We start from the raw sequence: 25120 nt of genomic DNA, 5'->3' as shown, positions 1-25120 counted from the left end.
ACTTGGAAGCATGGTCTCACCAAGTGCGGTGAGTTTGAATTCCATGTCAAGGGTTTTCAATCCTGGCTCGTGTATCAGAGTCATGGAGGTAAAGTGGGGGGAGGGGGCAGGAATGTTTTAAAATATATAGATGAGGTGGGCCACTGTGACTCAGTGGCAGAGTTCTTGCCTGCCTTGCTGGAGACCAGGGTTCGTTTCCTGATGCTGCCCATGTAATAAAATAAATGAATAAATAAATAAAATATATAGATGTCTGGGCCTAAACAACCACAGGCAATGACTTCGTAGCTCTGGGGTGAGGCCCTGGGCATGGACATTATTAAACACTCCCCAGAGATTTCTGATGCGCATCCAGGATTAGAAAACATTATTCTAAATGTAGCAGCATGGGGTAGATGTACATTTACTTTCCTTTTCTCTCTTAGAAGTTTAAGATTTGATTGAATATACCTAGTGTTATGTAAGCATTGTGTAGAAAGAAGGTATTCCTGGGTTGGAAAAATATGCCTTGGTGGAGGAAGATAATGTCTATAGCCCACAACACTAATTTTGATTCTCCCCTTTAGCAGACCATAATACAGTCGTACGCTTAACCTACTCTCCAAATGGTTAAAGAAAATAGGCCTGTTGACTGACATTGACTTTATGAATTCTGAATTGCCACAATTTGCAGCACCTACTGACTTTGCCATCTCAGAGTTAAGAAATATTTTAAACATTGAAATGTTTAAGATTAAATTAAATTAATTAGAAGCACTATCCTCAGTCTTTTCAAATAGGAAAGATTCAGCATTGTGGGCAAATTCAAAAGGTTCCCACTATAAAGGAAATTGACATATTTATAATGAGGGAAAGAAAAATCTTTACCATTTCTCAAAATAGTGAATTCCATAGGTTTCATTTAATTCCTGAAATGTTTACCATTTCCCCCGCGTCCTCTTCCATCTTCCTATTCAGATGATGTGTTTGAATTTCTACGTGAAATGTCAGATTATATCCCAGTTGCATTCACCCGCTAGCCGCATGGAAACATTTTGTTCTCCCACAAAGAGCCTGTATGAGTTCTTGACACTACTTGTAGCGTATTTTCAATTTCGAACATCACCAGCTGAGAACTTTTCCCTTTGAAGTGGGACGTGATTATCCTTAGGAAGGGGATAAGGTTCTGAGCTGACTCTGTGACTGGACTTGAAAGCGCACTGCCAGTGCCAGACTTAGGAGTCCAGTCCCTGCTTTTATAGACCACTTGGCAAATCAACAGAACGTTAGTGCCTTGGTGCCTATTGGTTCAGGGTAGCCTCAAAGGAAGGGAAAGACGTTTTTCCACCTGAAAAGAAAACTGCGAGCATCTGAAGGTCTACATGAGTAAATCATTCCTTTGGGCTAAACTGCTGCTGGATTTCAGACTTAACCTGTTTATGATCATTTTCAACACAGTGTGAACTAATCCATTAGCCACTTTCTTCTGTGACCACCAGTGGTTCTTTTTCTCTGGTCCGGGAGATTGGCAGGGGTAGAGTCATTTCCAGGATGCAGCAAACTGATGGGATGACCACACCAACCCCCTCAGGAAAAGGATGAGAATCCCACTGTAGCAATTAAAGGTGTCTGAGCAATGAAGTAGGGCAGCCTGGGGTCAAAGAAAATGTTCCTCCTGCAGCACTAAGAAATCATTGGAGATGCAAATTCATATATTCAGTCTCTAACTTTTTCTACCCCACTTCACCACCAAATGGAAAGAGAGTAATGATGAGCTTCTGGTCTCCACATACCTCCACGCAGATTCCCGGGATCCTCTGAGTGGATTCTGAATGTTCTTTTTCTTCTGTGGAGGTGGTATTTGATTTTCCCTTTAACCAGTTTGCAACCACACATGATAGTGAAATAGGGAGAGCAAGATGTAGAGTGATTTGTCTGCAGCCTGCCTCCCACCTTGTGGTTTGGAGTATGAACTCTTCCCATGAAGACACCTGTGACAGGGGCACTCTGGAGGGTCTGATCAAGCTGGAAGTCAGCAGGAGGAGTCACAGAGCCTGGGAGAAGGGGACAGAAGCTCAGAAAAAGAAGTGGAAATATCTTCTGCTGGAACATCATCTTCTACCCATTCATCCAAGTTGACTCCATAGAAGTCACCTTGGATATTTTCTTTGCACAATCACCAAGCCCAGTCTGTAGCCCCTGAATATTTCATCAAGGGTTTCTCTCCTCTCTGGTCCTATGATAGGGCTCCTAGGTCAAACCCTTATCACCTCTCACCAGATCAGAGTCCTTCTACCTTCTAGCCCTGTTGCCAATCTCAGTTCTCATATGTCTTCATCCCATGTAGTCCAGAAAGATACTCTAAAAGAATACATTTTCCTCCCTAAAGCTTTTCAAAGATTGTCCCATAACCCCAAAAGATTGTGCCTAATTTTAGGAAACTTGCCACTTAAGGCTCAGAAGATGCTTTCAGAGCCTCTGGGTGACAGCACTATCTCACGTGGCATCCCACAGCAGCAGGGTCATTCTCTTCTCAACTTCCTCTCAGTTCTGCCAAGTGAAAATTTTGCTTAGATGTGCTTTATGGTTGATTTTCTTTTTTAGCAAAGAAATAGTAGGATCAGGCTGAAAGCCATTAGTAGACTAAGGTGTCAGGCAAGAGTTTAATAATGTAGTTGTTTTTGTTCTACGTTATTTGTTTTGCCATTATCTCTTATTTACTGCAAATGATATGGTCTATAATTTACAACAGTGGTAGACTTTCTAATAAAGTAAGTTTATTTAAGCAAAATAAGGTGAATCAATTTAAAGATGCTGTTGAGTAAATACTACTGTGTTACTAAGAGTTGGCAAAAATTTGTGACGGTGAAACTGGGTGACTGAAGTTTAGAAAATACTGAACCCAAGGGAAACAGTCCATGCCACTTCATATACCATCTACATACAGCCTTTTAGCAGCTGTTCCCATCTCCTTCACTGGCCACATCCATCACCGCCCCTTCTCACCATGTCTTGTCACTATGCTAGATGCCTGGAATCCCACTCCCCTGTGCCCAGTCACTGGACCCTGTCTGGAGCACTCACCTCTCCTCTCTGGGCTTCTGCACTCTTTGAGCCTTAGTTCAGATTTTTGCTCCTCCAAGGAGCTTTTCCTGTCATTCTCCTTCCCTACTCCTGTCCACTGAGATACTTACCCCTTCTGATATCTCCAAATCCATTCATTTATTCTTCACCTATCATATGCCAGACCCCCTGCTCCTATGGAATCTGCAGTCTAGAGGGATGAGACCACCATGTAAAGGAATGATTGCAGTGTAGCTACTACTTATTGGGTCCTTATTGTAAGCCAGCTACTCTTTTTACATTTAATAGTTACATAATCTTCACAATAAAAGAATTATGGAGTTCCTATTATTATTAACCTTTCACAGAGAAGAAAACTGAGGCCCCAAAAGATTAATTTCTCAAGGCCACAAACTACAAAGAAATGGTAACAAACCATGCAAGAGGTAGCAGGTAGCAGAGAGGGATATTTTTTGGATCTGTCCTGTTGGTTCAGAGCTCAATCACATGTAAATGTACCCAGATGTCAGCATCTCGAATGCTTCTGGGGATGAAGAGGGAAATGAAGGTGATCAGAGGAATTTGGTAAAGCAGCAGCCAGCAGTGCCCCAAAGCAACTCTTCTCTCTTCAGCCTACCAGTCAGAGATGTTACAGTCTCTGAGCACACATCATCCTTGCCCCAGGACCAGCTGGGGGCACTTATCGTGCTGGGCATAGAAAAATATCTATTAGCACTGTAGCTTTGAGGCCCTCCCTGGATGCCTTTGAGGCCATGAAGGCAGCAGCAGATCATATTTCCCTCAGATACTAAAATGCCTTCATTATCTCTCATGCAGCCTAAATGCTCATTGCTTTAGGATAACAGTGTGTTTTTATGTATACAATCTCATTTCTGCTCACATCCACCCTCCAAAATTTCCTTTTTATCCCCAAGTCATAGATAAGAAAAGAAAGGTTCGGGGAGGTTAAGTTCTTTGCCCAAGATCACACAACTGCTTAATTCTAAGAACTGGGACTTGAATCTGAACTGTTGTTTCCAAAGCCAACATCTGCACCCATAAGGGGTGGGTCAGAATTTTGTTGTTTCGGGTTCACATCACCTCTAAAAAAGATATGCTAGCTAACTGGGGATTCTTTCTAGTGTAGGATAGTGTAGGAAAAGAATAAGAGATCATTAAAAATGAATCCTAAAGTCAGTATCTCCGTGAACCAAAATTCACCGAAATATTGGCACTCTGTGGGACAGTTGTGTTTGGACTGGCATCTCGATGGGACATGACCAGTGTTACCAAGGAGTTAGAAGGGATTCCTTTCTGGCATAAGCAACCATCCTCTCTGTTTCATGACCCTCAAGCTAGGATCTGAGGTTCAGGCCTTGTGGGTTTTTGTTCTCATTTTAATCCAGATGGCCAGGACACTAGTCGAGAGTCACAACAATTGAGCTCTGTACCACTGTCTTCAGACAATGATGCAGAAAGAAACTAGCATCAACCATCAACAAATGGCTGATGGCCATATAAGGGCATACATCGTAGGAAATGGAAGCGCTCCTCTGATCTCCTTGCCCATCCCTCCTTGAAGGAAGGGCTACATTTCCAGTGGGTTGAATAAGCAGATGACCTTCCTTGTACTTGCCCCTATCCGGTTTTATCTCCCATCACATCACCATGCCCTAGACACACCAGACTCCATCCCTACTACTCCGGCCCACATAATCTTTCTTTGTTTAGAGTGCTCTGTTCTACCTTTTCTATGTCTAAAAACCCTGCCCATCTTTCATACGCAACTCAAACACCATGTCTCTGGAGAAGTCAGAAGTCTTTACCTTTTCCTGCTCTCTTCTTCCTCCAAAACTTCAGGACCCCTTCGTTTGGATACTATGTACTGTATAAATTATGAACACCTGCTTTAGAGTCACATAGATTTGGGCTCAATACCTGTTTCCTCAATTACTAAAAGTACATTAAGAAAATTACTAATTGCCATGGATATCTCTTTCTTTATTCATCTTAAAATAAGAAGAGTAATAATAGCCTCCTTAGAAGGCTAGCGTGGGAGAGAACTTACCTTGGATGACACATGTGGAGTATGGTACCACAGTACAGACAAAATGCTCAAGAAACTATAGGAAATAGCTTTATTTCTCTTGCTAAAATTAAGATTTTCCACTCTATGATTAGTAGAATAGTTTTTTGGATATGTGCCACATATTGATTGTCAACTCATTTTCCCTACTGGGTTCAATTTCTGGGCCACCCAAACGGAGAGATTGAGGAAGGAGAGAAAAGTTGAGAATGTGGAGATCAAAGTCCTTTAGGCTTTTGTTTCTTACCTTCTGTCCAGCAGAAGGCTGCTGTAGATTCACCCAAGCCATTCCTCTCCTCCAGGCTGCAGTCCTGTAAGCGAGAACATCTGTGAGTTCATCAGCTCCGCGGTTTCCTCCTCAAAGCCTAAGGGAAGAATGTTTCTGTGGAACCTTCTGAGACATTCAGCTCCTGTTCCTGCTTCCTGCCCAAAAGATTGCTACTCTGTTTTTTTTCCCAGTGGACAACCATAAATATTTTCCCCCACATCTCTCAGAGCCCTCTCAAAACAAGCACCTCGGGCCTTCCATTTCATGGCTCTACCTAATTTTAATTCCCAAGACCCAGGAACATATCTAAGGGGCATTGGCTGGGAGGTTTTCCAGTAGAAAATTTGCCAAGTCTGTATTTGTAGATAGAAATAACTAACATTTACGTAGATTTTATTATGTGATGGGTACTCTTCTGAGCACTTTATAGCCATTAATTCATTTGATTCTCATAATGACTGAAGAAGGTAAGCCCTAAACTTATCCCCATTTTACAGATGAGGAAATTGAGGCACAAAGCAACTGACTTACCCAAGGTTACACAGCTAGTAAGTGACAGAGCTGGGATTCAAACGCAGACATTCTGGTTCCAGAGCACTTGATTGTAACCACTAAACCACACCCCAGTAATAGACAAACAGATGGAAAAATAGTTATACAGATATGGATCTAAAGACTGATTCAAACTCTTCCCTTTGAGATTCAGCTCTAGTACTATCACCTCCTCTTAGAAACTTCCTCTAGCATCTGTCCCATCCACACCACCAAAGCAAATTAGGTGTACCTTCTTTATTTATTCTTTTAGCATTCTGGACATGCCTCAATTATGATCCTCTGCTAAACTGTGAGCTCTGGGAAAAAAGGACAACTTAGCTTCCTTATCTTTGCCACACCAGTGTCTAGCCCAACGCCTGACACAGCAGTACTTGATGAATGAATAATATATGGTTGAGGCTATATCTGACTATTAAATCTATGGTAATCAGTTCATACTATTCCCCTTCTAGAAAGCAGGGCATGTGCTTTATGTGTTTTATATCACCTTCCCCTGCAAGAGCTTAATAGAGTACCTGTCTCACATTAAAGGCTCCCTAAATGGTAGTTGAAGGAATGAATGAATAGACAACCCTTTTCTGGAACTGCAGGTAATATTTGCCCCTCCCCCCTCCCCAGCTCTGAGTCTCTCTTGTCTAATGCTTTGGCCCCCATGGAGTTCATCTATGCAGCTTTCTCATGTTTAAAAATGAAGATGACACTCTACTGTCTTAGAAATACTCGAGACTCCAACTGCTATTTTTAAAAGAGACAAGAGCGATTGTGAATACAAATCTATATGAGGAACAGCAGGAGTTTATCATTTGCTCGTGTTGTGAAGTGATTCCAATATCTATGGTTCATTTTTCCCTTTCTTTCCCCATCATGTTTTCTCATTTCCAAAGTTAGGTAATGTCCTGCCATATTACAAAAAAAAAAGAAAAGAAAACCAGTGCTAAATCTGATGGTGAATCTGCATCCAGTAAGCCTGAAAAAATGAGCTCATATGATCTCTCTCTCATCAAAACTGGGTGTGTTACCTGAAAAAGGGTCAACTCCCTTCAGTATTCAAATACTATCTATGTAACTCAAGGTACTGTATTATGCAAAAATAATTAATCTTGTGTTCTCTTCCCCCTTTCTCAAAATTAAGGAGAAAATGGCTATAAAACCCATCACATACATTCTACATGTTGATGCATACCTGTTGGGGGCAGCTTGGACACAGGGTTAGGAGAAGGGGTGGTGTTTATAGATGGAAGAAGAGGGAATTGGTTCAGCATATCCTGAGGAGGGAAAGTCTGAATAGGCTGAGGGATGAATATGATGGTCAGTTGAGTCCCTTTCAAGTAATAACTTTGAGCTCTGGTAGGCAGTTGTGGTTGCCAATCTCCAAAGGTCATCCCAACAGCCCCCTGTGTTCACACCCTTGTACCATCCCCTCCCACCCTGTACGAGGGTTGGTCTGTGTCACCAACAACCTATGGCAGAAGTGATGATATTTCATTTCCTAAATTAGGTTTTATACTTCCAGTTGCTTCTATCTTGGTTTCACTCTCCCTCTCTGGGATCATTTGCTCTGGGGGAAGCCAGCAGCCATGTTATGATCAACCCTATGGACAGACCTAGATGATGAGGAGCTGAAGCCTCCTGCCAACAGCCATGTAAGTGAGCTTGGATCCTCTAACCCACTGGGCCTTGGATGACCAAAGCCTGGGCAACATGTTGAAGACACTTTCTAGGAAGACCCTCAACCAAAACTGTCCATCTAAGCTGCTCCCAGATTCCTGACTCTCAGAAGTAGGATGAGATAATAAATGTTTGTTGTTTGAAGTTGCTAAGTTTTGGGGTAATTTGGTACATAGCAATAGTTGAGTAATACAGCAATTTAGCTTTGTGGTTAGATCAAGGAGTTGAAATCAAACAGATTGGGGATGGCATTACCACTTTCTAAGTGGTAATTCTAACTTCTTTGAACCCTAGATTTCTCATCTGTAAATACCAATGCCATTTCATAATACCTACCTCATAGAGAAATGCTTAAATGGGGAAAAATATATGTTAAAACACTTAGCATCGGGATTGACATAAAGTTCAGTGCTCATTAATTCATAATTATTTTTTAAAAAACATCCAATATAAATCTAAACATTAAAAAAGTATTTTTTCTGCATTTGGTGCACTGCTGGTTTCTATGGAAAGCAGTGGAGAAAACATGCATTAATAAGAATCAAGGAGTGATACAGATGAGATAGGAAGGGAGCAGGTATAAATGTTAGATGATTGGTGGTCCAGAGACGGCCCACAACCTTCCACTTGCATATTAATACAAATCCTACAGAAAGATTTTTAGCTCTCCAGCAGGGCCTGGAAATGTCTTTGGACCCCAGGTCCTGACAAGATGCCTTGCTTACATAGTCTTGCATGTAATCTTCTTTTCTCCATTCAGAATAGTTTATCCTCAGAAAAATCCCCATTAGGGATGAAAGGAATACTGTTCTCATTGTACAGACACACTGAAACAGAGAAGTTAAGCTTTTTGCTTGCATATGGATTAAACCTCTAGCCTGCAGTCCCTGGGAGATCTGCATGGGGTTAGAGACTTGGCCTGCCATGCTGCCTCTTCATCCCTTGCCTCATCTCTGAGCTGCAAGGACACGTCCCAGGGCAGCTGAGTCACATGCATTCCCCTGCACTGGGGGTGCTGGAAGGAGAGTGACTAAAGAGCCGAGTATAGCAACTTATGCCTAAACTAGCTAAGTAAAACTCAGGATGAAAGAATTGCCTGGGAATTCAGCCCAACACTCTGATGCTTGCTCCCCACGTGTAAAATGCAGTTTATGCAGAGCTGTAGCAGTGACAAACATTGGCATTCTAATTCCCCTCAGGGGCTCGGATGTGGGCTGAGACCAATTTTGAGCCAGTTTCATAATTCTGGGGCTGCTGCTGGCCACGCTGAGGTTGTGTCGGGGCACTGCTGATCTCATCATGGGTACACCATGCTGGAGACACTACTGACATTCTAGTGGTCACAAGCAACTTGTGGAAAGCATGCTCTCCCTGTGCAGACAGTAAAGGGGAAGAGTTGCCAGCTCCACACTCACCCTGTACCAGGCGACTGTTCCTGATTATTGCAGCTCCCATAGAAGCTCAAGAATCTCCAGTGGTTGCTGGCTTTGTAGAATGGTTCTCTCAAGCTGCCAGTTTCACACAAACGTTTGGGCTCTTTTCCCAGGTTTCTTGAAGTGACTACAGATCAGAGAAACATAGAGCCACAAGAAACTTCCAGCAGTATTGGGGCCCATCTGAGGTCAAGTTTCTCTTTTGCTGGGCATGATGTGCTTGGTCCAAAGGGTCACAGACATGGAGTGCTAAATCATGGGGAAAGTTGGGCTGTTCACTGGGTGGTGCTTACCAAAGTGTGTTGCTTAGAACCCCACTCTGCCGTGCAGTTTTGGGTTATTTCTTCATGATCTGTTCTCTCACCTTCTTCAAGTCACCTTCTCAGTGAGGCCTTTCCTGGCCACTCTATCTAAAAGTACCACCCTTCCCCTAACACTTCCTCTTCCATTCTTTGCTTTCTTTTCCCTTTTAGCACCTTTCATTCTCTAAGACACTCAATAGCTTGTTCATTTTGTTTACAATAGGATGTGTGTCTAGAAATTCTGGTTGTACTTTCTATGCTATGTTCTCAGAGCCTAGAACAGTGCCTGGCACCTCATACATACTCAATAAGTATTTATTGGATGAATTCATTTTGACAGAGGTAAGAGGAGGGAAACACACCCGGATTTTGTGGGATTTCGACATCACTAATATGGTATAGTGTCTTAATATTCAGAAAACCTTCCCTGGGCTTTGACCCCTGTTGATCTTCACCTCAGGGCAGCATGACTGGTACTTTTTAAAACTTCATTTTGTGAAATGTCAGGATTTTTGTTAATTGTATCAGGGAAAGTGCATTGATGCTCACAGAAAGGGTTCTAATCTCAACCTTTTCACTTACTGTCTGTGTGACCATTGGTAAATTGATCAACCTCTCTGAGCCTTGACTCCTTATATGAAAAACAGCATTGAATCTGGTGCCAGAATGCCTGATCCAGAATTCTCACTCCCCCACTATCCAGTTGTGTGACCTTACACAAGACAGTCCTTTATGATTTTCCTCATTTGTATATGTGGAAAATATTAGTACCCAGCTCAATATGGTGATGTAAGAATTAAAGGAGTTAAAAACGTATAAAGCATTTAAAACAGTGAATAATCATCATAATTATTATATTATCTGGCTCCTTTGTTTATTATTAGCATCAAGTGAAATATATATGCCATCTTGTTTGGCCTTCCCCCGAAGCAGACCTTGCAACAGGCACTCGGACGCAAGTGGTTTATTTGGGAGGTGGTCTCGGGAAGTACTGTAGGGAGCTGGGGTAGTAAGGAATGAGAGGGAAGGCTGCCCCCCAGGTGTGCATGGACAGTCAGTCACTGCTGGAAGTTGGGGCTCTACCTGCTGGGGGTCTCTGGGACACAGAGTAGGACATGCTTCAGAGCTACGTCTCCTGAGCAGGGAGGGCACTTGGTTTTTCAGGTAAATGATACCACCCATTATTGATTTTTGAGCATTCATTCTGCCTCACATATGCCTTGTCCAGTTTGCAGGCAGAGCGTGCTCTCGGAGCCAGAAAATCCAGCCCTCGGGCAGAAGTTCAGAGGGGTTTGTGGTGATCAGCCTTTGTGGGCAGAGTGCATGCAGGGGGCAGCTGACAGGGCAACGGCAGCGCCTGCCACCGGTCAAGGACTTGACAGAGAACCCGGCTCCTAACTGGCTTTTAATAAATGCCTGCGACCTTCTCTTCACCTCTTCACCCCTTCTCTACATTTCCTGTGGCCAGGGTTTATTCTTTAAATTCACCCTGACTTTACTATGTGATTCTTGCAGAAATGAGACCGGGATTTGAGGGCAAGTGGTTTTATTTGGGCGGTGACACCTTAATCGCCAATGGAGGGGTGGGGAAGTGAGTCAGGAAGAGGTTGTGCTATGGATCTGGTCCTGCTGTCTGCAGCTTGTTGAGGAGGATTCCAGGAGATGGTGGGGATGTGCTTGAGAATCAGCAGCCCCCAGGGGAGCGGATGCTGGGGTGGTCATTGCCTAGCTAATTCCTCTCGGGACTGGAGCACCACTGCTTCAGGAGCAGTATCTGCTAATCGTTTTCTTTGCTATCATATTTCAGTGCCTGATTACGAATTGTTAAAAACTGGTTTACCCAGATGAGTAGTTAAAGGGTAATGAATTTTACCAGTTTTTGGCTGCACATCCTCTGTTGTATCAGAGAGCAGTGTGACCAAGTTATGGACAAAAGGATAGAGCACTTGGGCCATTACCATCCCCAGTCTTTGCCTTCCCATCACCACGAAGGTAACATTGGGCTAGACCTGTCCTCTCAGGACTGCAGGTGGAGGTGTGTAACCTGCCTGACCCTGGTCCCACACCTACCAACCATGGGACCCAGACAGAAATCTGCTCCCAGTTTCTCAGGATGAACTCACTGCGTTTAGTTGATCTCTCCTGTATCCTCATTACAAGCCATGCTCATGTGGCAAGCACATCCCAGAAACCTGAAATTCCAGTTGCTAATGTCAAATGCATTTTCAGAAAGGCTTTGAGTTGGGTCAGGTTGGGAGTTATTTCACCTATTGAATTGTCAGAAGCCCTGGGCTGACATTTCTGGTGAGTAGGCTCAGCCCATCCAGGATGGGTTACATTTTCTTTGTAATAGCATAAAACATGTGGAAGCAGGTATAGCACAGTTCCTGTGGACTGGGATGCACTCTGGAATGGGGGTGAAGAGCCTACAACAGCAGTCCCGCCCCATCACCCTTGGGAAACTCATTAGTGCAGCCTGGTCCTGGCAGCAACTGCTTTGGAAAGAGCTAAGTATGATGTCATCTTTTCTGCAGGTATCCTTCCTCCGAAAAAGCCCAAGAAATCTGCATGTGTGTGCATGTGTGTGTAATTATTCTGTCCCCAGCTACTCTTCTTCTCTCTCTGGGCCTTGTGCACATGTCCCTCCAGTCATTAGGCTACTCACCACCAGTCATCAACAGATATATGTCCCTGGCTTTGGCTTGTGCTGTTCCTTCACCAGAAAAGTCTTACCCTCCACTAAATTCCTGCACCTCCTGTCAGTCATATTCAAATGACGTTCTTGTTTCTAACCAACCACCCCTATGAATGCTGATGGAATCAGTTGGTCTCTATTCATGGCCTCACAGTAGTCTGCACATACCCCTATTTTAGCACTTCAGTGATTACAATTGATGTATGTGCTCACATCTCTCAGGTTGACCAGAAACTACCCAAGAATGGAGATGTGCATCATTTCCATCTTTATTTACCATACAGCACGGCACACACTAAACATTGAAGAAATATGCATTGAAATGAACATAATCCACACCACCACTTTGACAGATATGAATTACCTGAAAAAAATAACCAGATAACTTAAAAATACTTCAGGAGACCTCTCAAATCTGCAAGAGACATTTCAAAGAATAGGCCGCACATAAAGTCCTTTGAAACCTGGCAATCGATTTGAGAAGATATGCATTAGCAGAGGACAAATAACTAGCAATTATTTGAAGCAAATGATTCATGTTAAAAATGGTTTAAATAATAAAATGTTCATCGTGTACAGAAGAAACAAAAAGAGAGAGCTCTTCCAGCTAGTGAGATCAAAGATATCCACCATCGTAAGATGGGGTCTGAGTTGACTCTTGAGGAAGGAGGTGGGAAAGAAGTTAAGAAGGAAGAAAAAACATCTTCATTCACAAAGTCCCCAGAGCAAAGCCTGAATTCCTCATCTGTCATTTAGGGTATTTCTCTCTATGGCCTGAACCTACCTAAAAGACTAGACTTGCATCCATTCAACAAAAATCTCTCAGCACTTACTATGCCTAGGCATTATTTTCTGTGCTAAAGATATAATAGTATTTTTATTTACCAGACAGGCAAGAAGCATATGCTATTGGCAGAGACAGGTGAAAAATAAATGGATGTATAACCTAAAGGGATGGTGCAGCAAACAATTGGGGTGGTCTACTAATAGGGTGGATAGGACGTTGGGACAGATTTCTCTAAAGAAGAGACATTTGTGCTGCCACTAAAACGAGCAGAAGGAGTTAGTTATCCAAAGAAAGGGGATAGAACTTCAGGCAGAGGGAACAGCAAGAGCCTGGAAGTAAAGCTATCTCATTTTGTTTGAGGGATATCAGAAGGCCATAGCACCAAAAGGGGGTAGAGAGAAATGAGACAAAGTATCAGTGGCTGAAAGATTTCAAATAGAGTTGAGACGTTATCCTGGAGGTTATTTTTATGCATTATATAGATATCCTTTTTTAGTTTTTGGTATATTGGAGTGGCTGGAGGAAAGTATCTGAAACTGTTGAGCTGTGTTCCTGGAACCTTTATTCTTGAAGATGATTGTATAACGATAAAGCATTTACAATGTGACTGTGTGATTGTGAAAGCCTTGTGTCCGATGCTCCCTTTATCCAGGGTATGGACAGATGAGTAAAAAAATAAGGATAAAAAATAAATAAATAATAGGGAGTGATGGGGTAAAAAAAATTGGGTAGATGGAAATGCTAGTGGTCAATGAGAGGATAGGGTAAGGGGAATGTGATGTATAAGTTTTTTCTTTTTTCTTTTTATTTCTTTTTCTGGAGTGATGCAAATGTTCTAAAAATGATCATGGCGATGAATATACAACTATGTAATGATACTGTGAGCAATTGATTGTACACTATAGATGGACTGTACGTGTGTGAAGATTTCTCAACAAAATTTTTTTTAAAAAAAAGAAGGCCATAGCAGCTGAGAAAAGGGGTATGATTAATGCAGGTGTATTATACCAAAGGCGAGTTGACACAAAGCCTAAACGCAATGGGATATGATTAAGAGGGTTTAAAGGAGGTTAAGTACTGTGATATGATTTTTACTTTGACTGATGTGTGGAGAATTAATTGGAGTTGGTGTGAGGGCAAAAGGACCAGTAGGAAGATGTTGCAGTAAGCCACATGAGAGATGGTGGAGTTTGGGACTGTGGCCATAATGGTGGAGATGGAGATCAATGGATGGATTCAGGCTTCATTGTGAAGTAGCATGAATAGGACCTGCTGGTTCCTCACCTCAACTCAATCCATCAACAACCCATGTCTCTTTGTAACTCCTTCCAATCCACAGGCCATACCGTAGCCATAATGAAGCTGTAGTTCTCTAAACTCTCCCTCTTTCAGCCCATATCCATTCCTCACAGGGTTCTAAAATAAAGCTTATTCATCATAACTGCCTCTCAAGGCCTTTTCCATCCTTTAGAATCAGTCAAATCTGGTCTTTTCCCCGAGAGGCTTCTCAAATATTCTATTAGAATTCCACTCCTTTCTTATACTCCTTTTATACTTTATTTATAGTCATCATAACAACCTGCTTTGAAGTAGAGATATTAATACAATATTTTTGTCAGCCTTGGAGGTCAGATTCAACTGACTATCCCCTTGATACTGTTTTGGATGCAGTAGGCACTCAATAAGTGTCACATTACATTGAATTCAACTGAAGTGAGTGAAACAAAGGAGAAAAGTCCAGTTTTGTTTTGTTTTTTTTTTTTTCAGCTTAGGAAGCTCTCTTGTTGAGGTGATAATCTGATAACGGCAATAACAATGATGTCGCCAATGATCACTATAACCATTGATAGTGAAAGTGATCACAGCCGCCAGCACATTGGACACCATGCTAACTGCATCCTACATTTCATCCACAGAACAATCCAATGACCCAAGATTTAGTATCATCCCTGTATTCTGTGTGAGGAAGATGAGGAGTAGAGAGGTTGTATAAGTTACTCAATATCACACAGATAGCGTGACAGAATGAGGGTTCAAACCCGGTGCCTTTACTCTAGAAAGCCTTGCTCTGAGAAAATTCGCATGGTGGTTGTACAGAACATGGGGGTAGAGGGAGATGGAAATGGAAACAGGAAACTGTTGGAGATTTTTGCAAGAGCCCTTTATTGGAGAAGACAGCTAGAATTTGAGACGCTCTTATGAGGTAGCATTGAGCATCATAGATGACTAACTTGATGTGATGAGTGAGAGAAAAATAGCTGAAAAAGATGTCAACATTTCTGTTTGAAGTGGTGAGGTCATTGTTAACAGACATTGTGGAGAAAGCAGGATTTTGTGGATAAAGTAACTTGAACATGGTTTGATGATTGACTCTGAGATGTCAGGGAGGTATCGATCACTCCATAACATTTGTTTTAAAAACAGCAATTTGTTCCAATTCTATTAATATATAGGGCACAACTTGAGCGGAATGAGAACTTTGTGTTTACTTGATGTGATTTCATCTGCAAGAAGGGTGGATACGGGAAACTTCACCCAACTGAGCCAAGCCAGTCAGGTTTACCAAAAGTACACACCACACGAAGCTCAAATATCTACTAGCTTCTTTGCTTCACCACATGACTGATGAGCCAAGCCCATCCATATCTGGTACTATGATTTGCTGTCTGATTTCACACAAGCCTCCTTCCATCACCTCCCAACAACTCATAAGTTGCGATCTTTCCAATGCTCACTTTTACAAACAAATTTCAGGTCTTTTTCAAGGTGAAGTATTTTTTTATCATATTTAAAATAGTATTTATGCATTTCTTAACCATTTAACGTGTGTAAAACTGTACCATTGCTTTTATTAGTTCCCTATCTTCCTTTTTTTCATCACTAATCAAGTTTATTTATTTGTGTTTTTTTTTGGCATGGGCAGACACACTAATCAAGTTTTTGACTATTGCTACCCTAACCCCATTTTTCCTGTAAGCCTTCTGGGTGGTGGTGTATTATGTTTGTGATGCTCAGGTGTTCATTTATCACATGACAGCACAACTGACTGTGGTTGGTTAATAATAGGGATATATATCTCATAAAACGCACAGGATATAGATTTTAGAATAATCAGCAGGTCGATAGTAATAAAGACCGTAGGAATGGTTAAGAGTTCTCTGAGAGAACTTGTGGAAAAAGAAAAGGACTGAGGACAAAAATTAGTAAAACAAAAAGAAATTAAGAAGGTGTTGTTGTCCCTGTCTATATGGGACATGACTCCCAGGGGTGTGGACCTTCCTGGCAACGTGGGACAGAAATCCTAGAATGAGCTGAGACTCAGCATCAAGGAATTGAGAAAACCTTCTCCACCAAAAGGGGAAGAGTGAAATGAGACTAAGTGTCAATGGCTGACAGATTCCAAACAGAGCCTAGAGGTTATCCTGGAGGTTATTCTTACGCATTAAGTAGATATCACCTTGTTATCCAAGATGTAATGGAGAGGCTGGAGGGAACTGCCTGAAAATGTAGAGCTGTGTTCCAGTAGCCGTGTTTCTTGAAGATGATTGTATAATGATATAGCTTTCACAATGTGACTGTGTGATTGTGAAAACCTTGTGTCTGATGCTCCTTTTATCTACCTTGTCAACAGACGAGTAGAACATATGGAATAAAAATAAATAATAGGGGGAATAATAGTTAAAATAAATTTAGTTTGAAATGCTAGTGATCAATGAAAGGGAGGGGTAAGGGGTATGGTTTGTATGTGTTTTTTTTTTCTCTTTTCGTTTTATTTCTTTTTCTGGATAGATGTAAATGTTCCAAGAAATGATCATGACGATGAATATGCAACTATGTCATATCATGAATTACTGATTATATATGTAGAACGGAATGATCAAAATAGGAATGTTTGTGTTTGTTTGGTGTTTTTTTTTGGTATTTAAAAAAATAAAATAATTTAAAAAAAAGAAGGGGTTGTTGTGAAAGCAAAGAGAATCTATAAAAATGATGCTGTACAAACCATGAGAAAGGAAATTTCTAGAAGGTAAAGATGGTTTCAGAAAAGGTTGAGCGAGGTATACTGGTCAAGGAGAGAGTGGGTTGAAAAATGACTTCTGGATTTTGTGATTCAATCATTGGTTTCTTTTGTTAGCCATGATCAGGTGAAGAAATACTCAAAAGAGACCTTTCAATCACCTAAAGAGTAGAGACAACAGAGTCATTTAACACTAAACTCAGAGATGCAGCATGAATGGAAAGTGCTCTATTCAAGCCAGGGGGCGGGGGGGGGGGGGGGGGTTGCGGAATAGGATTAGAGAAAATAGGTAAAATGGTGCAAAGAAGGGTACCAGAATGAGGTTCAGGTACTCTGCTCCACCTTGTTCCTTCACTTTATAGCTGATCTTGAATACCCTTTCTAGGTACCATTTTCCATATAAGAAATACTTTAATCATAGTTCATCTTTATGAAGTGTGTGATCTGTAATTCTAATTAGAACATTTATTATATTTTTCCATTTTAAAAAAAGAGTTGTTTGTTTGGCATAAATGATGGAATAACCACTTCTAGGGAAACTTGACCTTTTGAATCATGAGGCAAAATACCAAAATATCAGCTACTTAGAAGCAACATAATCTAATCGCAGACAAAGTGCTGTGGTTGAAAACGTAGAGAACTGGTGTTGGACTAAGTGGACATGAAAATTAAGACCCTTGATCAAGGGTCTGCAAACTACAGCTCACAGGCCAAATCTGGTTTGACACTTGTTTTTCTTTGGCGTGGGCAGGCACCGGGAATCCAGCCCGGGTCTCCGGCATGGCAGGGGAGAACTCTCCCACTGAGCCACACTTGTTTTTGAAATCTCGGTTCAGTGCAAGGAAAAACTGTGCCTCTAGGATTGGCCCTTAGAGGCAGATTAACGGAGGGTAGTCAGGTGGTGGGTTACTTCTGTTGGTGTTTTCCTATTCCTAGACTGTCATCTAACATTTCTAACAGGATGTTAGATCCTGACATGGCTGTTTTACTTTCCAATAGACTACTTCAGTACATATTCCACCCCCATTATTTTCTGTGATTTGGGGTCAATTTACCTTTCTCTGTCTCCTATTTCTCATCTACAAAATGGAGATATTACTATCTACTCAGGGGATTAAATGGGATAACCAGGTAAAGTGCTTAGAACAGTATGTGGCACACCTTTTTTTTTTCCTTTTTATTAGAGAAATTGTGAATTTACAATCATGCATAAAATACAGGATTTTCATACACCGCCCTATTATTAATACCTTGCATTAGTATGGAAATTTTTAAACAATTGATGATGGCACATGTAAAAAATTGTAGTATTATCTATCGCCTGTGGTTTAACTTAGGGTTCACTGTGTAGTATAGTTTCATGGATTAAAAAAAATTATTGTTACCATATACATAACCGAACAGTTCCCCTTTTAATCACATTCAGATACATGTATTTCAGTGCTGTTAATTACATCACAATGTTGTGCTACCACCACCACCATCCATTATGAAAAGATTTCCATCATTCCAAAATAGGAACCCTGTACATTTGAAGCCTTAACTCCCCATTCCCTATCCCTACCCCATCCCCTGATAACCTACTTTCGAGATTTTTGAACCTATGAGTTTCCTTATTCAAATTATTTCAACTCAGTGAGATCATACAATACCTGTCCTTTTGTGTCTGGCTTATTTCACTCATCACGCTGTCTTCAAGCTTCATTCATTAAGCACTCAGAAATTTAATTATTTTATATGCCTATTTAAATTTCCTATACTTTCCTGAAAGACTATTTAGTTAAAACTAGAAAAGGGTAAGGAAGAATGATATATTTTCCACTTAGAAGGAGCTAGTTTTTTTTTCTATCAACCTTAGATTTTTGAAGTTAAATCATACATCTTGTCTTAATTTGTATAAAAATGTGCTTTAATCACTGTTCTACTCATAAGAATACAAACCACTTTTGAAAGTATTTTAGTCCCTGTAGGGAAGAAAAGAGAAGATATTAATACTAACTAATGTGCCAGGGCCTAGGTATACCAATGTCATCTATTTAAATCATTAGAACAGTCCCATAAGATAGCTATTCTTCCCATTTCACATATGAAAAAACTAGTTACTTCTTAGATTGCTCAAGACACCAAACTAGTAGATAGTCCTGCCAGGACTTCAAAGTACTGGGTTCCTTTAGCTTTATGAATGATTCTCAACTGGGACAAATCTGACCCCAAGAGGCATTAACATGTGAAGGGGGCAATGGCGGTGGGGGAGATGGTGCGGTGCCACTGGCATCTTGAGGAAGGGGGCAACGATGCTACTAGACGTCTTACAGCGCACAGGATTGCCCTTAATTATCTGGCCCAAAATGTGAATAGTGCTGAGGCTGAGAAACCCTGGGCTGTATCATGCTGCTTCAGGCTTCTTAAAAAAAAAAGAGAAAAAAGAAAACAAGAAGAAAATGTATGTGAACAAGATTTCTAAAGGACTGGCTGAAGTGATTTCAGTTGATTATTTTTCAGAATTGCTGATGAAGTGGACTTTCTAATCTTTAAGTCTGTTGTTTTAACAACTATTCTTTATCTTCTCTTCTGTTTTCTGAGATTTGTTAATATGGCTCTTTGTAAAATGCTTGGAGTATTTCAAAGAAAGAGGGAGATATTATTCGGCATTGCAGTTACCATGTGCATATTGCCTTACCTTAGCAAAATTCCCTTAGAATAAACTCAAGATGCCAGACATGATTATCAAGGCCACTATGAATAATGCTGTGTCGAGCAGTTATACTTAGAGTGCTTTGGGATAATTAAAAACAAAACAGAGCTAGTTGTGTCTGTGGGTCAGGACTCTGGCAGACATGAAATAGATGCTATTGGTCCCTCACCCAAATTCCCTTCTAGGATAGATGGACCTGTCCCCTAGCTGCTGTAAGTGTTGGTTGCTAAGAGATCACGGCTGCTCTCTTCTAGGACAATTGCCCTCCATGGAATGAGAGCCCCTCACCAGGGAGGTTATGCGCCCCACCTCTGAGCCACCAAAGACAGAAGACTGAATGACAAAGTAGTAGGAAAGGGTGATACCCTTGCCTTCTGGATGCGCAGTTCTGTGGTACAATGTATGTTCCAGAGCTCACTGTGCGTCCAGGATGAAGCTGTACTCTAGCTCACATCGTCTCCTTGCACTGATTTCTTCCCCTGACCTATTCTGCTTCCCACACTCTCCTTTTCCTGAGGATAGTTCCCAGTAAATCACTTTCACAGAAATACCCACTGCAGGCTCTGTATCTATGGAACAGGACCCAATACACGTGGGGTCAACGAATCAAATGATGTTGAATATCACAGGTGTCTACTTGTGTACAACAATGCTCTTTTTGCTTTGTCTACATTTTTGTTTTCTTTAGCCAGGGGGGCCTAAAGGAGATGCATGGGGACAAACAGAGTTCAGAAAATTGCCAAGTTCTGCCTGCTGATCAAAGGACTGTTGGGGGCCTGTCTCTCCAAACACAAATTTTTCCCAAAAGCAGTTTATCTCCTTGGCCTGAAACCAGACCCCGAGGCGATTGCGGTTTTAACAGACACTCAATTCCCATCAAAGTTAATGGGGAGGAAGTTTCCTAACTTCACCATTCTTATTGAATTTACCCATTTAAGATTATCAGCACACAATAGTCCATGAAATTTTGTAGCCCTTAATAAGACTACTAATTATAACTAATATGAATAGATCTAATTGAATGTTCCCACTTTTTGTCCATGATTCATGAAATAATTGAAAAATATCTTGACTTATTTTATTACTCCAGTCCATAAAGACAGATCTGCCCATCAAATAATTAAAATCACAATTATAACTATTTCCTAAGCATAATTTTGCAAGCAGTCTTTGGTGAATGCTGGGATTTTTTTTAAATAATGTTAGATTTTATTAAATGTAAGGCCTTCAAATTAAAGGGAAATTTATGATATTTATCTCTACTCTGGCCACAGTCACATTTTGTCAGAAGAATTTATTTTTGGGGCTTTGTGAAAACATACATTATTTGTACATTCCTCACATCTTCGTCTAATACCTTCTCTCTGCCAGGCACAGTTCTGGGTACTGAAGATACAAAGATGGGCAAAATAGACAAGGCCCTGCCCTTTGGGAATTCATTTTCTAAGGGGAGACAGATAAGAAGCAGAATGCACAAATAAATATATATTGTATTATGATATCAGATATTGATACAATGAAATGAAGGAACATTTAGCAGGATAACTCCTCACCTTAATGGGGTGGAGGAGGATGGTAATTTCATTAGGACCGTGGTGCAATATCACTCTGATAACAACTGAGCAAAGACCTGAATAAAGTGAAAGTGCTTTTGAGTCAGGGCACATCTAGGGCCAACTCCCTGAACTGAAACATGATTGGCAGGTTCAAGGAACACCAAGAAGTCAATAGCTGGAGAATCCAAATTGGAGAGTGGGACAAGCAACGAGGCAAATATATTTCATCAGAGGTGCTAGCTAAATATCTTGGCACAGTCATTCTTTATAATCCCTCCTATTACAAGACAGTTTGCTTCTTTTGCCCCCAGCCACTGAACGCCAGCAGCATCCCAATTATTGTGCTAATCAAAAATAGGCCCCACACTTTTCCAAAAGCCCACTGGGATATGATATTCCCCACCCCAACCCAACCCACCCTACTGGAGGACTAAATTTTATAACAAAGTAGTGACATGATCAGTTTATATGGTTAAGGGTTACTGTGGCTACCGGATGGAAAACACATGGAATGGGTAGAGAGTTCGTGAAGATAAACCACTTAAGATGCTATTCCGTTTTGTGTCTGGCTCATTTCATTCACCATGATGTCTTCAAGGTTCAGTCATGTTGCTGCATGCATCAAAACTTCATCCCAACATTAGAAATGTTTTGGTAATGGATGGTGGTGATGCTAGCACAACATTGTGAGCATAACTAATAGCAATATACATATATATGAATGCGATTAAAAGGGGAACTACCAGGTTGTATATATGGTATCAAAATAAAAATTAAAAAAATAATCTATGGAACTATACTGTGCAAACAATAAACCCTAAGTTAAACATGGACTGTAGTTAATAGTACAATCATAAAAATGTGTTTTCATCAATTTGTAAAAAAAAAAAAAAGTTCCACACCAATGCAAGGTGTTAATTATAGAGTGGTATATGGGAATCCTGCATTTTATGCATGATTGTTCTGTAAGCCCACATATTCTCTAATTAAAAAAAAAAAGAGATGTTATTGTAGTGGTTCAGGCTAGGGACAAAGGTGACCAGGCTAGTGAATATTTGTGGAGGTGGAAAGAAACAGCTGGTTTGGGGTTATAGCTTGAAGGTGAAACTGGCAGGTTGTGCTGACATTGGAAGTGAAGTGGGAGTGAAAGAGAAGAGCCACAGAACTCTCTACGGTTTACTATTTTCATTATTGTTCTTGTTTTAGCTATGTGTAAGTGTTAACAATAATAATGTAGATGGATATTTTGCCTTCTGGTCATCTTTATGGTCGCATTTATATCTGTGTGCACATTTATATCTGTGTGAACATTTATATCTGTGTGCATGTAGGCAAGCTTTGCATTTGAAAGTTACTTCTATGCCTAAGTTCAGGTTTCTCAGCCTTAGCACTATTCATTGGGGGCTCTGTTCTGTCCATTGCAGGATGGTTAATAACATCCTTGGCCTCTTCCCACTAGAAGTACAAAGTCGGTGCCATACCCACTCCAGATGTGACAACCAAAATGCCCCCGGGTGTTACCAAATGTCCTCTGGGGGACAAAATTGCCCGCGGTTGAGAATCACTGCCCTAAGCATAAGTAAGTGACTCTGCTTCTACTTGTGTGAACTTAAGCCAGCCACTGAACCTCTCAGGGTTCTACGTCCTGCAGCGCTTGCCATAAATATGAGTAAAGCATGTTAACCCTAGTTGGCAACTTTATAAATTAGCCAACCAATCATTCTTTCTGGGGAATTAACTTCCACTGAATTTTAAATGAATAATGCCTCAAAAAAATCTTATTAATATAAATATAAAATTAGTTTCTCTTCTGGGAGTGAAAACAACTGCCCCCACCAATCATAGAGCTGATTTTCTCAATCTAGGCCATAATTTGAACTGGCAAACTTTGCTAATAGGTACTCCGATTCTAAAATAGCTTCTGCAAGTCCCTTATTTGCAAAGGACAAGTGAGGATTTATAATCACAGCTGTCCATGTGTGATTTTTTTGTAGACCTTATCAGGCAATTTGGTCTAATAAAGGGTAGCTTTTAGTTGACAATATTGAATTACAGTAGGCAGTGCTGGGAATTATTTGACTACATCATGTCTGTTCCTTTGCCCATTTAGAGCTGTGGGTAAACAGAGGAAATTGTTGAAATAGACAAAGATTTCATAACAACCCTGTTAAACCTATCTTGCATAACTCCCAAGAATTTTTTTAAACCATTTTCTCTAAATAGTCGTATGTTTATTCTTTTCTGCTCTAAAATTTGAGGCTGAGGGGTGTTTACAAGCGAAAGAATGGCACTCATCTGAATAAACCAAGACTGACATTGCCTCTGATTAGAGTAAATTTGGGCTGATAGCCTACAGCTCTTGACCTCAGGTATTCTGCACACCCACCACACCTGTTCCTTTACCTGATAATGGGCAAGCAGGCTCACACTAAGATTTATGGGTCGTGAAGTATATTTAAAAAATCAAGGATACCATACAATGTCAAACCACATTGAAATATACCTGCATGTATGGTGTGAGATGATCAAAAGCATGTGCACACTCATCTGTGCGTGTGTACTCTATTTGGATGATGTAATGCAGGGTTTCTCCTTTATGAAGGATGCTTTTTATAAAATGAAAAGGATAAATCAATTTTCTATATTTAACCTAGCATTCTAGCTTCTCTAAGCCACTGCCAAAGCCTTTTAAGGAAAGCACAGTCAGCTGGAATATGACTGCCTTATTTTGGCTTTTCCTGATTCTTTGAGGCCAAGGATTTCCTTTCTGGCCTTATTTAATCATCAAAGCATGATATTAATGGTGGATTGATTTGCGGCATTGATTACTTGAGATTAAGAACCTGTGTGCCACAATGGTGGCAAGAGGGGCTGGGTCTGGTGATTTTGACTGGAGCAGACCTGAGATGGCTTTCATTACTCCAGCGACAATAAAGAAACTGAGCTTTAGGAAGATGGTAGTGATGTGGTCCACCAAGAAGTCCCAAGATTTATTAAGCACCTTGGTTCTGAAGAGCTTTGTTGAGCAGAACTCTACCTTGAAAATTGGTTGGATAAGGAAAAATAATGCATATATAACTGAAGAGAGATCATCAGCATACCTTAGAATCCATGGTACTTAATTATGAGAAGTTCTAAGATTTTCATTGGTCAGAAAAATTGCAAAGAAATTATTGTTCCTTTTCTTTCTTTAATTCAACAAATATCTGAATACCTAGTTTTCACAGAGCTTAATGCTAAGCATCAAGGAAATAGAAAGGTGAATAGGACATAGGACTCACCCTCAAGGAATTTATAAAGCTGTATGGGTCAGAATGTTATGAAAAGTTCTAGCTTTATTACATAGACATGACAAAATGAAATGTGTATTGTGATAGAGGAGGTCATCAAATATTGTAGAATAAGAGAAGAAAGCACAATTAATTCTAGCTACAAAAATTGCTGCCTCAGTTAAGCAGAGCCTTGAAGGGATAAGATGGCTTTCAGTTGTATTTCTAGACCAAGAGAATACTATGAAAAACAGTGCAGAAATCTGCCGGCGGGTGTATTACTTAGGCTATTTCCAACTGTAAGCAACAGAATACTCAACTACAAGTGGTGTAAACTAGTGTTTCTTAAATTTTACTGTATGTATAAGTTATCTGGGGAGTCTTACAATGCAAATTCTGGTTCAGTGTTTCGGGGGGAGTGCTTGAGATTTCCCATTTATAACAAGTTCCAGTTGGTCCCAGTTTTGTCGGTCCCCTGACCACACTTTGAGTAGTAAGGGCTTTTAAAACAAGGCTTTGAAGTTAGGTGAGTCCAGGGTTGGTTTAATAGCTCAAAGAACATCAATAGGGATCCATGCTCTTTCCATCCTTCCTCTTCGTCATCCTTAATATACAGGCTTTTGTTCTAAGGCTGTCCCTCATTGTCTCACAATGACTGCCACCATTTCTAGGCATTACACATGGAAATGGGGCCAAGTGCACAATCAATAGGAGAAGAGACATCTTTGTTCTTGTGTGATTATTTT

At 40.7% G+C, this 25120-nt stretch overlaps 1 long non-coding RNA gene across 1 annotated transcript; it reads right to left on the bottom strand.

The window, feature by feature from the left end:
• Positions 1–1781: 1781 nt before the first annotated feature.
• LOC143658009 (uncharacterized) lies at positions 1782–24414 on the bottom strand. The gene is made up of 3 exons (XR_013163060.1): positions 24387–24414; positions 5376–5439; positions 1782–2033 (listed from the first exon to the last, which is right to left on the bottom strand). It is a non-coding gene; the product is annotated as an uncharacterized LOC143658009 (long non-coding RNA).
• Positions 24415–25120: the final 706 nt, after the last annotated feature.

This window comes from Tamandua tetradactyla, chromosome 15 (assembly GCF_023851605.1).
Source record: "Tamandua tetradactyla isolate mTamTet1 chromosome 15, mTamTet1.pri, whole genome shotgun sequence".
In the NCBI taxonomy this organism is placed as follows: domain Eukaryota; kingdom Metazoa; phylum Chordata; class Mammalia; order Pilosa; family Myrmecophagidae; genus Tamandua; species Tamandua tetradactyla.
The sequence above is the reverse complement of the archived record's forward strand: the minus strand, read 5'-3'. Positions and strand labels throughout refer to the sequence as shown.